The sequence below is a fragment of the Culicoides brevitarsis genome, chromosome 1 (assembly GCF_036172545.1).
Source record: "Culicoides brevitarsis isolate CSIRO-B50_1 chromosome 1, AGI_CSIRO_Cbre_v1, whole genome shotgun sequence".
Classification (NCBI taxonomy): domain Eukaryota; kingdom Metazoa; phylum Arthropoda; class Insecta; order Diptera; family Ceratopogonidae; genus Culicoides; species Culicoides brevitarsis.
Window position 1 is genome coordinate 11100141 of NC_087085.1, and position 12677 is coordinate 11112817.

The following is a 12677-nucleotide window of genomic DNA, read 5'->3' on the forward strand; positions in this document are numbered from 1 at the left end:
TAATGTTCAACGAAGCAGGTATGCCGTTACTAAAATTTTCGAAAATTCTCACGCTGCTACCATTGACGACATGCAATTCGGAGCAATTTTGTGGTTCTTTGCCACTAATTTTTGTTCGTAAACAAAAAAAAAGTTACATTGATGATGATGATGGAGCGAAGGAAGAACATATGGATGCAACCACGCACCACTGAAAGAAAGACAGAAAGCAGAAAAAAGTAAGTCATTCCAGAAAAGATGCAATAAATGGAGCATTTATCGAACGTTTATCTTTTTTCTATTGTGTTTTACCGTTTCCTCTATTGTTCAAAAAGAAAACGATCATTATTTAATGATCTTCTTGTTTTTTTTTTGTGCACGATAACCTTTTGTTGTATCTTTTTGTTCGCCTATTGTTGTAAACGTTTTATTTTGACTTCCTGGATCACCCGTAATTAATGATTTGTTTATAAACGATAAACGAAATTGGATAAAAAAAGTTATAAAAAGGGAGAAATTGTGGGCAAACATTTTAAAATAATTAAGGAAAGTTTAACAAAAATGCCAAAAAAGGATGATTTGATGCCCGCCTTGAGTTCTAAATGCGTGAAGTAAAAATGTATGGAAATCATGTCGTTGATACAATGTAAGTTTTAAATGATTGGCAGTAAAATCAGATTTTATTGCTTGTTCTTTTAACCAGTTACCCCGCTGATCAATTATAGTTCCCCAGTTGAGTTAAGTGAGTTCGTACATGGCAAAAATGGCTTTTATTTTATTGCTACGATAACTTTTCTGACCCGATTCGTTCTGGGAGTTTTTGATTGGAATGGGATGTGAAATTAAGAAATTTAGCTTCAAAGTAAAAATTAAAGAAAAATTATGAAAAAAGTCAAAATTTATCTGAAATTGAAAATTTTTCAACATTTTTTGTCAATTCAATTTTTTTATTTTTTTTTTTTCGATATTCGGTTATATTTAAAAAAAAAAATTAAACAAAAAATTCTTTTATCATAAAATTAATTAATTTTGAATTTTTAAGGAAATTTATGATCTTTATCATCTTGTTTTAATTTTATATTAGTCTAACTTGTTCGAAAAAGCTAAAAAATATTTTAAAAATTTATTAATTATTTTTATTTTAGTAAAAAATTATATTTTTTTAAATTTATTTTAAAATATTTTTTTTAAATTTGTTAATGTTTTTTTTTTAATAAAATATTTTTTTATTTTTTTTAAAAAATTTTAATAATTAAAAATTATTTTATTTTTTTTTTTTGAACCAAAATTTCACTTTTTTTTCGTGTAACATCTCTGAACGATCAAATCAACTAAAGAAACATCATTCACATCGCTACCAACTACAGAATTTGAGGCCGTAAAGTTGTTTATTTATTCTGGCTCAACCTTTGCCTGTGCTGTAAATCAATTTAACATCCATTACACCCGATTTTTATTGCATGGCAATCAAATAAGTTGCAAATTATGACTCATTTCTCTCTTTATAACGCTACAATAAAATTCAATTTGCTCCTTCTCTTGATCTCAACTTTACTTTTTTTTCATTTAGACTAAAATCTTTCTCGAATCTTGTTAATATTAAGTTAATTTACTTTTAATGACTCAATTCCTAGTCAATCCCGTTGTTTGTTTTTTTAAAACAGACTTCCTCTTATCTTAACTACATTTTTGTTAAGTACTAGTTGGAGCAAGAAAAATATCCAAAAATTAAGATTAAACTGAATTTTGTCAAACATCAATGCGGTGCGCGCTTTTATCTCGTTCACCGAAAAATCTAATATCTATCAAACGCAATGAATAAATTTGATGTTGATGTCTAGTTAACTGAAAAAAAAAATACGAGAAAAAAAACTAATAATGTGATGTCCTCATTAACATATTCAACTTTGCTTTTTGTTTGTTTCGGTTCGAGATGCTGAGTTATGTGCGTTAGTTGTTGCTTCTGGAAGTTCGGTAGTCAACAAAGTCCATTATATTCGTTTTTTTTGTCTTTCTTCGACTTTTACGTTATGAATATAATCAAAATGTCATCACAAATATAAATAGCGCTTTTGATAGGAAGTCAATTGCCTTTGTATGCCGATTCCACAAAAATGAAAGGAATAATTTTTAACAAGAAAAAGTGTAAAATGTAAATGTAAAACGAACGTTAACCCCTTTTTCGTTGCTTGTTTTGGACATGTGTAAAGTTATTCTAATTTTTTTGTTGATTCCCGAAACTAACCTACTATATCATGAAGACACTTGACTCACATCAAATATGATTATGATAATTGTTACAATTTTGATGGGAGCACCTGCCTAACATTTTTTGATGAATATGTATCGATATGGCTTCACAAAAAAAAATCAACTTGAGGCAGGAGAAGTGTGCTTTAGTTTTTTCTCTCTTCTTCTTTGGGTTCTTGTCACTTGTTATCGCCCAAAATGTTGAGATAAAGAGAATAATTAATGAACTTTTAGTTGAGAAACGTGAAGATAATAACTCTTTTTAGCCTCAAATTGATATTAATTGCCGTTAAATAGTTTTTAATTGAATCAAATTTTGATTAATTTAGTGTTAAAAAGCGGCTCATCCTTTCAAGACACGTCGAGACAAGTACTCGACATACAAAGGCGAGATGATTAATTACAACAAATATTGTTCAACATCGCAGCATGACACCTTGTTACCTGTGTCGTCCGTGTTAAAGGTGCGTACCGAATGTTGAACAACAAATAAAACATTTGTCAAACAAACAAAAAGAAATTTGTCTAAAACATGTCCTTGGGATAAAAGATAAGGATAAAATGTAACATTTCGAACGCTAATCAAGGGTGCAATATGTCAAAATTCTAACACAAAAGCTTCTGTTGAAATTTTTCTCACTTAAAAATTCATGTGAAGTCAAAAATTTTTTCTCATTAAAGTTAATAAGACCAATCCGTGCTCGTATCAGTGCAAAAATTTGCATAATTCATGCTGCTCAAACTAATTGAACTTTAATTTTTTTCCTCACATTCACCAAACACGAAAATTATTGATAAATTCACAAGAAAAAAAAGTAACTTGTCGTTATGTTCCCACAAAATATCAATTTTTGAGTAAGTTATGTAAAAATTTAAGTTTAAAAAAATATATACGAAAGGCAGAAAAACATTAAAATTATTGTTACTCATGAACAGAAATTAAGCGAAAAATTTTCGGCACGCAACATAACTTTGTGTTTTTTGTTGAATAATCTTTTTTAATAGCTCGCTACTACTGGAATTTGAACGTAACTTTTGGAACATAAAACACAATAATTTAATGATGATTCTCTTTAAAAAATATTTAAGTGACCAAAAAAAGGTTTTTTTTATTGTATTTGAGAAAAAAAACGAAAGATTTCTAATAAAATAAATAATAACAATAAAGTTAAGGTAATTTGTTGTTGCGTTTGTATGATTTTTACAATAAAATATAAAAAGTGAGAAAAAAATTCAGGATGCCAGAATGCAACAAAAGAGGAAGGTTGATTGAACTGAGAAATGGTAATTTTTATGTGCACACACATATTTTATCATTAAACGGAGCAAAGCCACTGGATAAATGCAGTTAGTTGTTTTGACATTTTTGAAGATAAAAATGTAGTTAGAAGGATTTTTGTGGTCTGTCCGTTTATCTCGCTTTAGATTTTTCTATGGAGATAGATGTTAAGTTGTGAAGTTTATTTTTTTAGATTTTTTTTTAATTTCAACTATCAAATTTTAAAGTTTTTATTTTAATCATAGTTCTTTTCTGTGTTTATTTGAATTTGCTGTCTTTAATACTGTATCGAATTATTTCAGATAAAATATAGTTTTCCATTTAATAATTAAGCGATATAAAAGCCCTGATCTCAAAAATTTTTAACACAAATTTTACACAAATGATGGTATTCTTTTAGTTGGAATAGTATCTTTTTCTAAATATTCATCATTGTCCATCGGCAATAAAATACTACACATTGACTTATCTTATTGGCAGGGTTGTATCAATAATGAGTATTATATGCAAGCGAGTTTTTTGTTAGATGTAGAGTTGTTGAAGGCTTTGTTTCATTGAGGAATCCTTTTGTCAGAATTTGTACAAAAATAAATTTTGTTGTTTGCTATATTGAGAATTCTTGTCGAATATTAATTATTTTAAGTGAACTTCTGATTAAAAAAACTAGATGTCTGATTTCATTCCTCTGGTTTATTTGGTATTGCAAGAATCATCCATGGTCTTCTTCCTTCATCAGAATTTTTTTCTTGTCAGCTTATGTTTGACTTTGTGAGCTTCGGGTTTTTTAACTGTAAAGGTCAAAATGAAACTAAAAAATTATTTGAGTTTTGCATTTTAATTTTTTGATACTTACTTACCTTAAATTTTTTAAACAAATTCAAAAAGCGCTTACCTGAAATGATGAAATCCTTTTCCACAAAGCCTTTGTAAGAAAAAAAAACTTAACTTGAGTGATTATTAATAACGGACTCCGCAGATCCAGATCATAAGTTCTCATGTCAATAATGCACGCAATTATCTTCTCACGAGGAGGAGAGAAGAAAAAATTAATCTTCAACAAATCCGTGTGTTTATGTTTGTAAATGCAGTGAATAAGGTGCCATGGCGAAGTGCAATAGAAACGCGTAATCGCAGATACACTCTTCCTTCAGTTGTAAAGAAAAAAAAAATAAAATAAAAATATTATTCTATTCAAGTCGTGCAGGTAAATTGCTTTTGAAGGATTTTTATACAGAAAATTAGTATAATTATGTTCATAAAGTGATGTTTCACATGATTTGTGGCAAAGTTTTTTCTCTTCATGTTTTAATAATATTATTGAAGTTGAGACTATTTTACCTGTCTTTGATGTACTGACGAACCGATGTAAATGTTTAAATACAATTGAAAGCGGAGTTTAAATGCGTGATTTAACACAAATAATAGAAATTAAATTACTTCCCGAGTTATTCTTCTCACATCAAGTTTTAAGTCAATTATTTTTAATATTTAACGCGACTCTCAAAGAATTTTATCTAGATATTCTTAAGCTAAATCCGCTTGAATGAAACGCGTTAAAATAAATGAATGAAATTAATTCAGTAGTTTTGTGTCGTAAAAAAATTCCCATAAATCTGCAAAAATTCCTTAAATTTAAAACGAAACACGTTAAAGGACACGAAAAATCAGATGAATATTTTATATATTTTTTTTTAAATTTCACAAAGTCAAAATATAAATTTCACGCATTCTTTTTGGGACCATTTTCGGTCATTAGAGTCAACCATGTGAACAGATCAGAGGTGATAATGTGATTAATTTTGCACACTTGTTTTGCATGCTTTGCATTATTTTTATCGGACTCTTCATCTTTCGCGAACATACATAAGTGTGAGTCGAACGACGAAAAATATCCAATATATTGCCTTAAAATAATATGTTCAATATAAATGGCAAATGAGATCATTGTGTTATCACTCTGTATTTATTTGTTTTTTGTAAGGTTTGACATCCACGCGATTCTCTCGTTTCTTTTTCGAAAGGCGAAAAAAATTCGTAACAGTATCGTCGTTTTATTCTTAGGCAGGAATATTTTTTTTTAAAAAAATTTAATAAAATTTCATTAAAAACTCACCTGAAATCCCTCGCTATCCGGCAACAGAGAATCAAAAACTTGTCCTTTATTATTAAAGATTTTCATTTTTAAAATAATATCATTTTATTATTAAGTTGTCGCAAAATCTGTCTGTTTAAGTCGGGTTTAAGCACCAAAAAAAGCGACACGATACATTTTTTGATTGAAACGCAGCAACTTATTGGCAAGTTAGAAATATAAAAAAAATCTCTTAATTTTTTGCCTTTCGTGTTTTTTTTTTGCCAAACAAAAAATTTCATTAATCGGTGTCTGAAATGCTTGAGTGCGAAGTGCTCAATAAATCACTTTTAATTCGATAATGCACTTTTATAACATTTGTTCGAAAACACTGCGTTATCTGATCATTTTTTATACCGTCACAACTTTTCAGGTCAGTTTTTTCGTTAATTCCTTCTAGTTTATTACTTTTTTAGTAGTTTTTACCCTTTCTGCCAGGTAATTAATGAAAACATAAGAATTTTATGGATTGATTGCTCAACTTGATTAGGTTTCCTGTGTTTTAATAGTGTTGCCTGTCCGTAAAGAAGGTACCCAATGATAAGCATGATGAATGAGGAAAGTGTCGGAAATGGAAGGAAGTTGTTGGGATTTATTATTATGGAACTTCCGTTTGAAATCCTTTTCGACGATGAGTTAATCAAGTCAAGAATTGCATTTTATTTTTTTTTCAGGATGATTTTTTTAAAACCGAACTTGGGAAATTATTAATGATCATGTGGTGACTGTGCAATTAACAAGCAATTATATAAACAAGTGTGATAACGATCAATTAGAACATCCATCGGTTTTTAAGGTCTGCGAGTTTTTTTTTTACCGAAAATTTAATAATTTTATTTTTTTGAACAAATTTTGATATCAATCATGTTTGTTGAGTGTTTAAAATGGGTAGAAATATGGGATAAGTGTTGTAATAAATTATTTTTTGTTGATCCAGGTGTTGTTTCGTGAATTTATCGCTTGCTCGTTTTGTTGGCTGACTGCTCGATAGCAACAATTTATGTTTAACGAAACTGTTTTTCATGGATTTTTGGATTTTGAGGTTCGAATATAGCAAGGTCGAGATGCACAATTAATTTTATGATTTTTTTTCGGGTAAGAATTTGAAAACATTTTAACTTAGAAATATAAAAAAATATTTTATTTAAGAATTTTTTAAAATTATTAAATTTTAATTAAAATTAATTAATAAAATAATTTAAATTAACAATTTTAATTGATTTTTATGATTTTTTTTTATTTTATTTTTTTAAATTTTACTTTTTTCAATTTTATTTAATTTTTATCAATTTTATTTGATAAAAAAATTATTTATTTTATTTTTGATCATAAAATAATTATTTTATTTTTTTAATAAAGAAGTTGAAATAATTTTGACTTAGAAATATAAAAAAAATATATTTTTTTTTTTTTTTAAGAATTTTTTTTAAATTATTAAATTTTTTAAAATTAAATAATTTAAATTAATTTTTAAATTATTTTAATTTTCAAATTTTTTAAAAAAAATTTAATTTTTAAAAATTTATTTTCTTTTAAATTAAATTAAAATTTTTTTTATATAACTAAATAATTAATAAAATTAATTATTTTAAAAATTAATTTTATTTTTTAAATTTAATTTTTTTTAAAATTTTAAAATATTTTTTTAAATAATTTTAAAATATTTTTAAATTTCAGGTTGACCTCATCAGATATTTCGCTCAAACCTGGAAGACAACCTGAACATTTTAATTGGCAGAAAAAATTATAATTTTTGCAATTCCATCGATCGAAGCAACTTGCTCAGTCAAAAATTTAAAACAATAGGGGAGACATCGATAAATTAAGAGACAAAACTCAACTCGAGTCCATTCGCAATAATTTATTGCATTTATGGAATTTATTAATTGGCCATTTTTTAAACAATTCTTTGTTATTTTTTCGGCTCTTCTTCTTTTTTTTTTGTTCTTTTTTCAGCGCAACGACAACAGTTATGACTCTGCGGAATGAGCATTAATCTGTCGAAATGATCAAACGAGCCAAAAATTGTTCGAAAGCCACACACATCCATCGAAAAAAAAAGCTGAAAGAGTCGTTGGCATTGAAATGCCCAATTAAATTAATCTGAATATAAATAAAATGTGGACATCAACAACAACAGCAACCGGCAGATGTCAATTCAATAGCGACAGAGAGAAAATGAGAAAAAAATGTATTATTATTATTATCTTCCGTAATCCATTCATCAATTTTGATGCCGTTTGCTACTGTTGTCGTAACTGCTCGCAACGAAAACGAAAGCTATTGATTTTGAAACAAGACCTACTTATTTTTTTTTTATTTTCATGTAAATTCATTGATATAATTTTTTATAAACATTTTTTTCTTAAATAATGAAAAAACATGCATATCGAACAGAAGTAATCGCTCTCGGACTAATTATCTCTAATTACTTTTCCGTCATGTGTTTAATGTAATTTACCTCCAATTTTATATGATAATTTCTAAGGAATGATTGACTCATATTCATGCAAGACGTGAATGTTTTTCCGTCTGTTCAAGTGACGATTTTTTTTCCATCCACGAAGGTTACTCTCGATCTTCACGAAAAAGTGTGGCGAGTCGTGATTTTTTATAAGGCACGACAAAAAAAATAAAATAAGACATAAGGGTAGCAATCACTCATTTACCAGTTGTTACCATTCTTAAACTAATCACGAATTTCGAATCTTTTCCAGAAAGAAAGATAAATAAAAAAAATTCATTGCAACCACATCAAATCAATCAACTTTCGTGTCGTTTGAGATGCTGCTGCTGCTGCTGCTTATTAAACAGTAGCAGCGAAAAAAATGAAAGAAAGAAGAAAAATTTCTGTGCGATGGAAACAACATTAATAATATTGATGTGATCTTCTTGGAAATTCAAATCGCGTGTCATGTTTCTAAACAACATCAGCTTTTATCGTCTTAGCAGCAACATTAACATCGCAGCATTAGATTAAAGGGATTTATGCATGTGAAGAATTTTTAATGCGAAGTACGGTTTTACGCGTGACAATGCGGGAATTGGAGGTGAGGTGATGTTGATGAATGGAGAGAAGGTATTTGAGAATAAAATTTTGACGAAAATATTAGAAAAAGTTTTTTTTTCAATGTAAGTACAAACATTTTTTTTGTTTTAATTTTTTTTTAATTAATTTTTTTATTTTTTTAATTTTTTTTTATTTTATTTTAAAAATTTTATTTTTGAAAAAAAAATTATTTTAATTTAAGTTTTGGTTCAAAATCATTAAAATGGTTCAAAAGTTCTTTTAATTAAATTTTTTATCAAATTGTAAATTTTTTTTTATTATTTATTTTTTTTCAATAGTATTTCAAGAAAACTAAAATGATTTTTAAATATTTTTTTTTATTATAAAAAAATTTTTTTATTAAAAAAAATTTATCAAATTAAATTAAATAAATAAAAATTAATTAAATTAAAAAAATTAAAATAAAATAAATAAAATTAAACAAAAATAAATTAAATTACTTTTTTTTGTTTAATTAAAAGAACTTTAAGAATAAAGTTATCAGTAATTTTTATTAGCTTTTTTTTGTAAATTTTTTTTTTTGTAAATTTAAAAAATGAACACTTTCGGTAAATGAAAAATATTTCTGAAATATTTTATTTTGAATAAAAAAAAATATTTTTTTTTATTTTTACATATATTTAAATTTTAATTAAAAAATCTCATTTTGGTAAAAAAAATTTTAAAAAATATTATTTTTTAATTTCTTACTTTTGCATAGAATCAAATCAATTTTTTATCTAATTATTAATATAATTTTAAAAAAAAAATTTGTTAACCCAATTAATTAAATAAGAAATATTTTTCTAAGAAAATCGGTCGAAAAATAATTTTAATTATCTAAAAATTTTAATTTAGTTCATTAAATTGCATTAAAACCTGACATAAGCTTTGATCTTCCTTCCACTTTTCTAACAATAATCGCTCATTTCCGTCACATTTTTTTTTTCTAACGAAAATTTCATTCACAGAATCTCTACAACTTGATTTAATCATTCGATTCGTCATGACATCGCAACAAGGACAAACATCAATTTGATCGCAAATTAACATCAATCAACTTCAAATTATCTCAATTTAATAGCGAACAGTAGCGCAGCTTTTTGTGATTGATAGCTTTGTGACTTGTCTTTACACAACTTTTCATGCTGCACATCATTTAATCAAATTAAACTGTAACACAGAAGTCGACCGATCGTCAAAAGTGCTTTCGTGATAAAATTTTTTGTTTGATGCCTGCATTTCATGTTAAAAGTCATCATCATCTTCTTCGTTTTTTCCAAAGTCCAACAAAAGTGCAGACATGTCTTCGTTGGTTGCAACCGTATTACGTGGAAAAAAGGAACGAACACATAATTTATGATTGAATAGCTTTCCTGCATTCCCATCGATTTATACTTCTAGTCGACGGCACACTAGATCACGATTCGCAGCCAATTTTGACATGAATACCATAAAGTTCTAGGAAGTTGTACGGATTAAAATTGCCTATATTGGATTCATGTCCGTCGTTTTTTTTTTGCGCAAAAAAAATCATTCTAGCGTGATTTCAACCAATGATTTCTATGGTAAAGCTGTTGCCACAGGGATCAATATTTATAAAAAATTGCTTGAAAAAAATAATGCTTTCTTGAAAATTGAGCGAATTGAGTAATGATGGGAACATGGACACCACTTTTTAACTTGAAATGGAGAAGCCATGCAATCAATGCAGCTAAATGAGCAAATAATTGCATTTTAATTTACTTTGAATTCGGGATTTATTCAAATGTGTCACTTTTCATTTTGATTTCATGTTGAGGAAAAAAAGTGATTTAGTGGAAAAATGTTAAGCCGATTATCCCGAAATTTTTTACGTGCAGTGAAATTAATTTTATGGAAAAGTATCGGATTTTGTTTTGAGTAAAAGTGGTCGATTTGGTGTTATTTGGGGTGTTCTGTCATTCAAAGGCGATGATTGATTGACAATTTTGCGTTTTTGTGGCGATTTAAAAGGATTCATTGACGGCTGTTGGATTTTATTTTAATTTTCCGTTATTAATTAATTAATTATTTTTTAAACATCATTTTATAGATCATTACAAAAAGGTAAAAAGTTCACAAAAATTTTAATAATTCGATTTTTTAAAAAAATATTTAATTATTTTAATAATAAATTATTTTATTTATTTAATTATTAATTAATATTATTAATATTTAATATTAATTATTTTAATTTTTTTATAATTTTTAACAAAATGATAAAATAAAAATATTTAATAAATAAAAAAAAAATAAATTTATTTTATTTGTTTTTTTTTTATAATTTTTAACAAAAAAATAAAACTATTTTAAATTAATTATTTATTAATTTTAGTAATAAAATTTTATAATAATTAATTAATTTTAAAAATTAAGTTAAAACAAATTTTCTTTTTTTTTTTATTTTTAATAACAAATTACCTAATTTAAAAAATAATAAATTAATTAATAAAATAATAAATAATTTAATTAATAAAATAATAATTAAGTAAAAAAAACTTATAATTATATCTTATCTTAAATATATCTTAAAATATTAAAAAATAAAAAATTATTTTAAAAATATTTATTTTGAAAAAAATCATAAATTTAAAATTAACCACGTGTTCCATTCACGCACATTTTGAATCCTTGAAAAAATACAAAATCACTAAAAATGCTTCAGGAATGGAATTTTTCCAAAATACAACTGTCAATATTCATAAATAAAAATTATAAAAAAAAACACCCTAAAGCTTCACAAAATTATGTAAAAATACAAAACTTTGTTTCAAATCTCTTTTGTTCAACTCAAAATCACTGGTTTGCTCTTACTTTGTAATAAAAATTTTCCATTGAGACATTTTTTACAACTAAATTTATCAACACGAGAAAGACAAAAACAAATGTTGTCAAAAATTTTGCCTCAAAAATGCATTTCAAATGCTCTAAATTGACAAATTACCTCTAATTTACTAACATTTTTTAAAAATCTTAGTATTAGCTTTTAAATTAAATTTGCCTTAAAGACGTAATTTTGTGCTACAAACACGACCCATTAGAAATAAATAAATAAAGTAATTTCAGTGCATCAACCTGCAGCATGTCGACTTGAGGACAAACATAATTTTTCCTTCAATTTCACAGAATAACCTGAAAAAATCATAAAAAGCGAGAAATTGAAAATCTCTTTAAAAAATCGTCAATAATTGTTTTGTTGTTTCACTTGTGCGCCAGAATCGCCTGCAGCGAAAAATCATTGCGTTATTGCCCTTTAGACAGGAGATTCACAAATAAAATACCAACAATTACTCTCACATGATTATTATCGGCAGTCCAGTTATTCCCTTTTTGTGTAAAAAAAAACATTTGCATGTCTCTTGTCATTGACCGTGCAGTAAATAAGTTGCGTCATTGCTTAATCTCTACCTAAGCATTTTGCATTTCATGTCTTTTTTCTGCTTCATTTTGAAAATTATGATGATCAATGCGAAAAAAAACCCGCTCGTAATTATGATTTGCGACGAGAGACAACATTTTGACGTGACAATGCATGCAAATTCTCAAAAGGGGGCAAAAGAAACTGTAAAAAAAAATTAAACATGATCACTTTACGTTGGAACCCTGTTCTTGATTCGCTGGATAATTAATTCACCATTTTGTGTAACAAAGCAGAACGAATTTCTTTTCTGAATGAGAATCCACTCCAACAACTACAATTTTTTTTACAGCAGTAATTAAATAATGAATTATTTATTAAAATTCACCATTGTTTTCCTTCAACTTTTTTTTTAGCGTTCGTTCGTGTAATAACGCTAGTTAATCCAAACAATTGCAAAGCAGTTTAGGGCAACAATAAATTTACCTCATTTGAATATTATCGTCGACGGTCGACGTAAATAATTGGCTTTGGCTTGGCTTGGCGAGGTAACGTTACGAAAACTACAATTAGCTATGAAAAAATTATGAAAATGGGCAGTTTGTTGATT

General features: G+C 26.5%; 1 protein-coding gene across 1 annotated transcript in view; it reads right to left on the minus strand.

Moving 5' to 3' along the window:
- Positions 1-12677, minus strand: part of LOC134838266 (phospholipase A1 VesT1.02-like) — a 218151-nt gene that overhangs the window by 80681 nt on the left and 124793 nt on the right. The window lies entirely within an intron of this gene.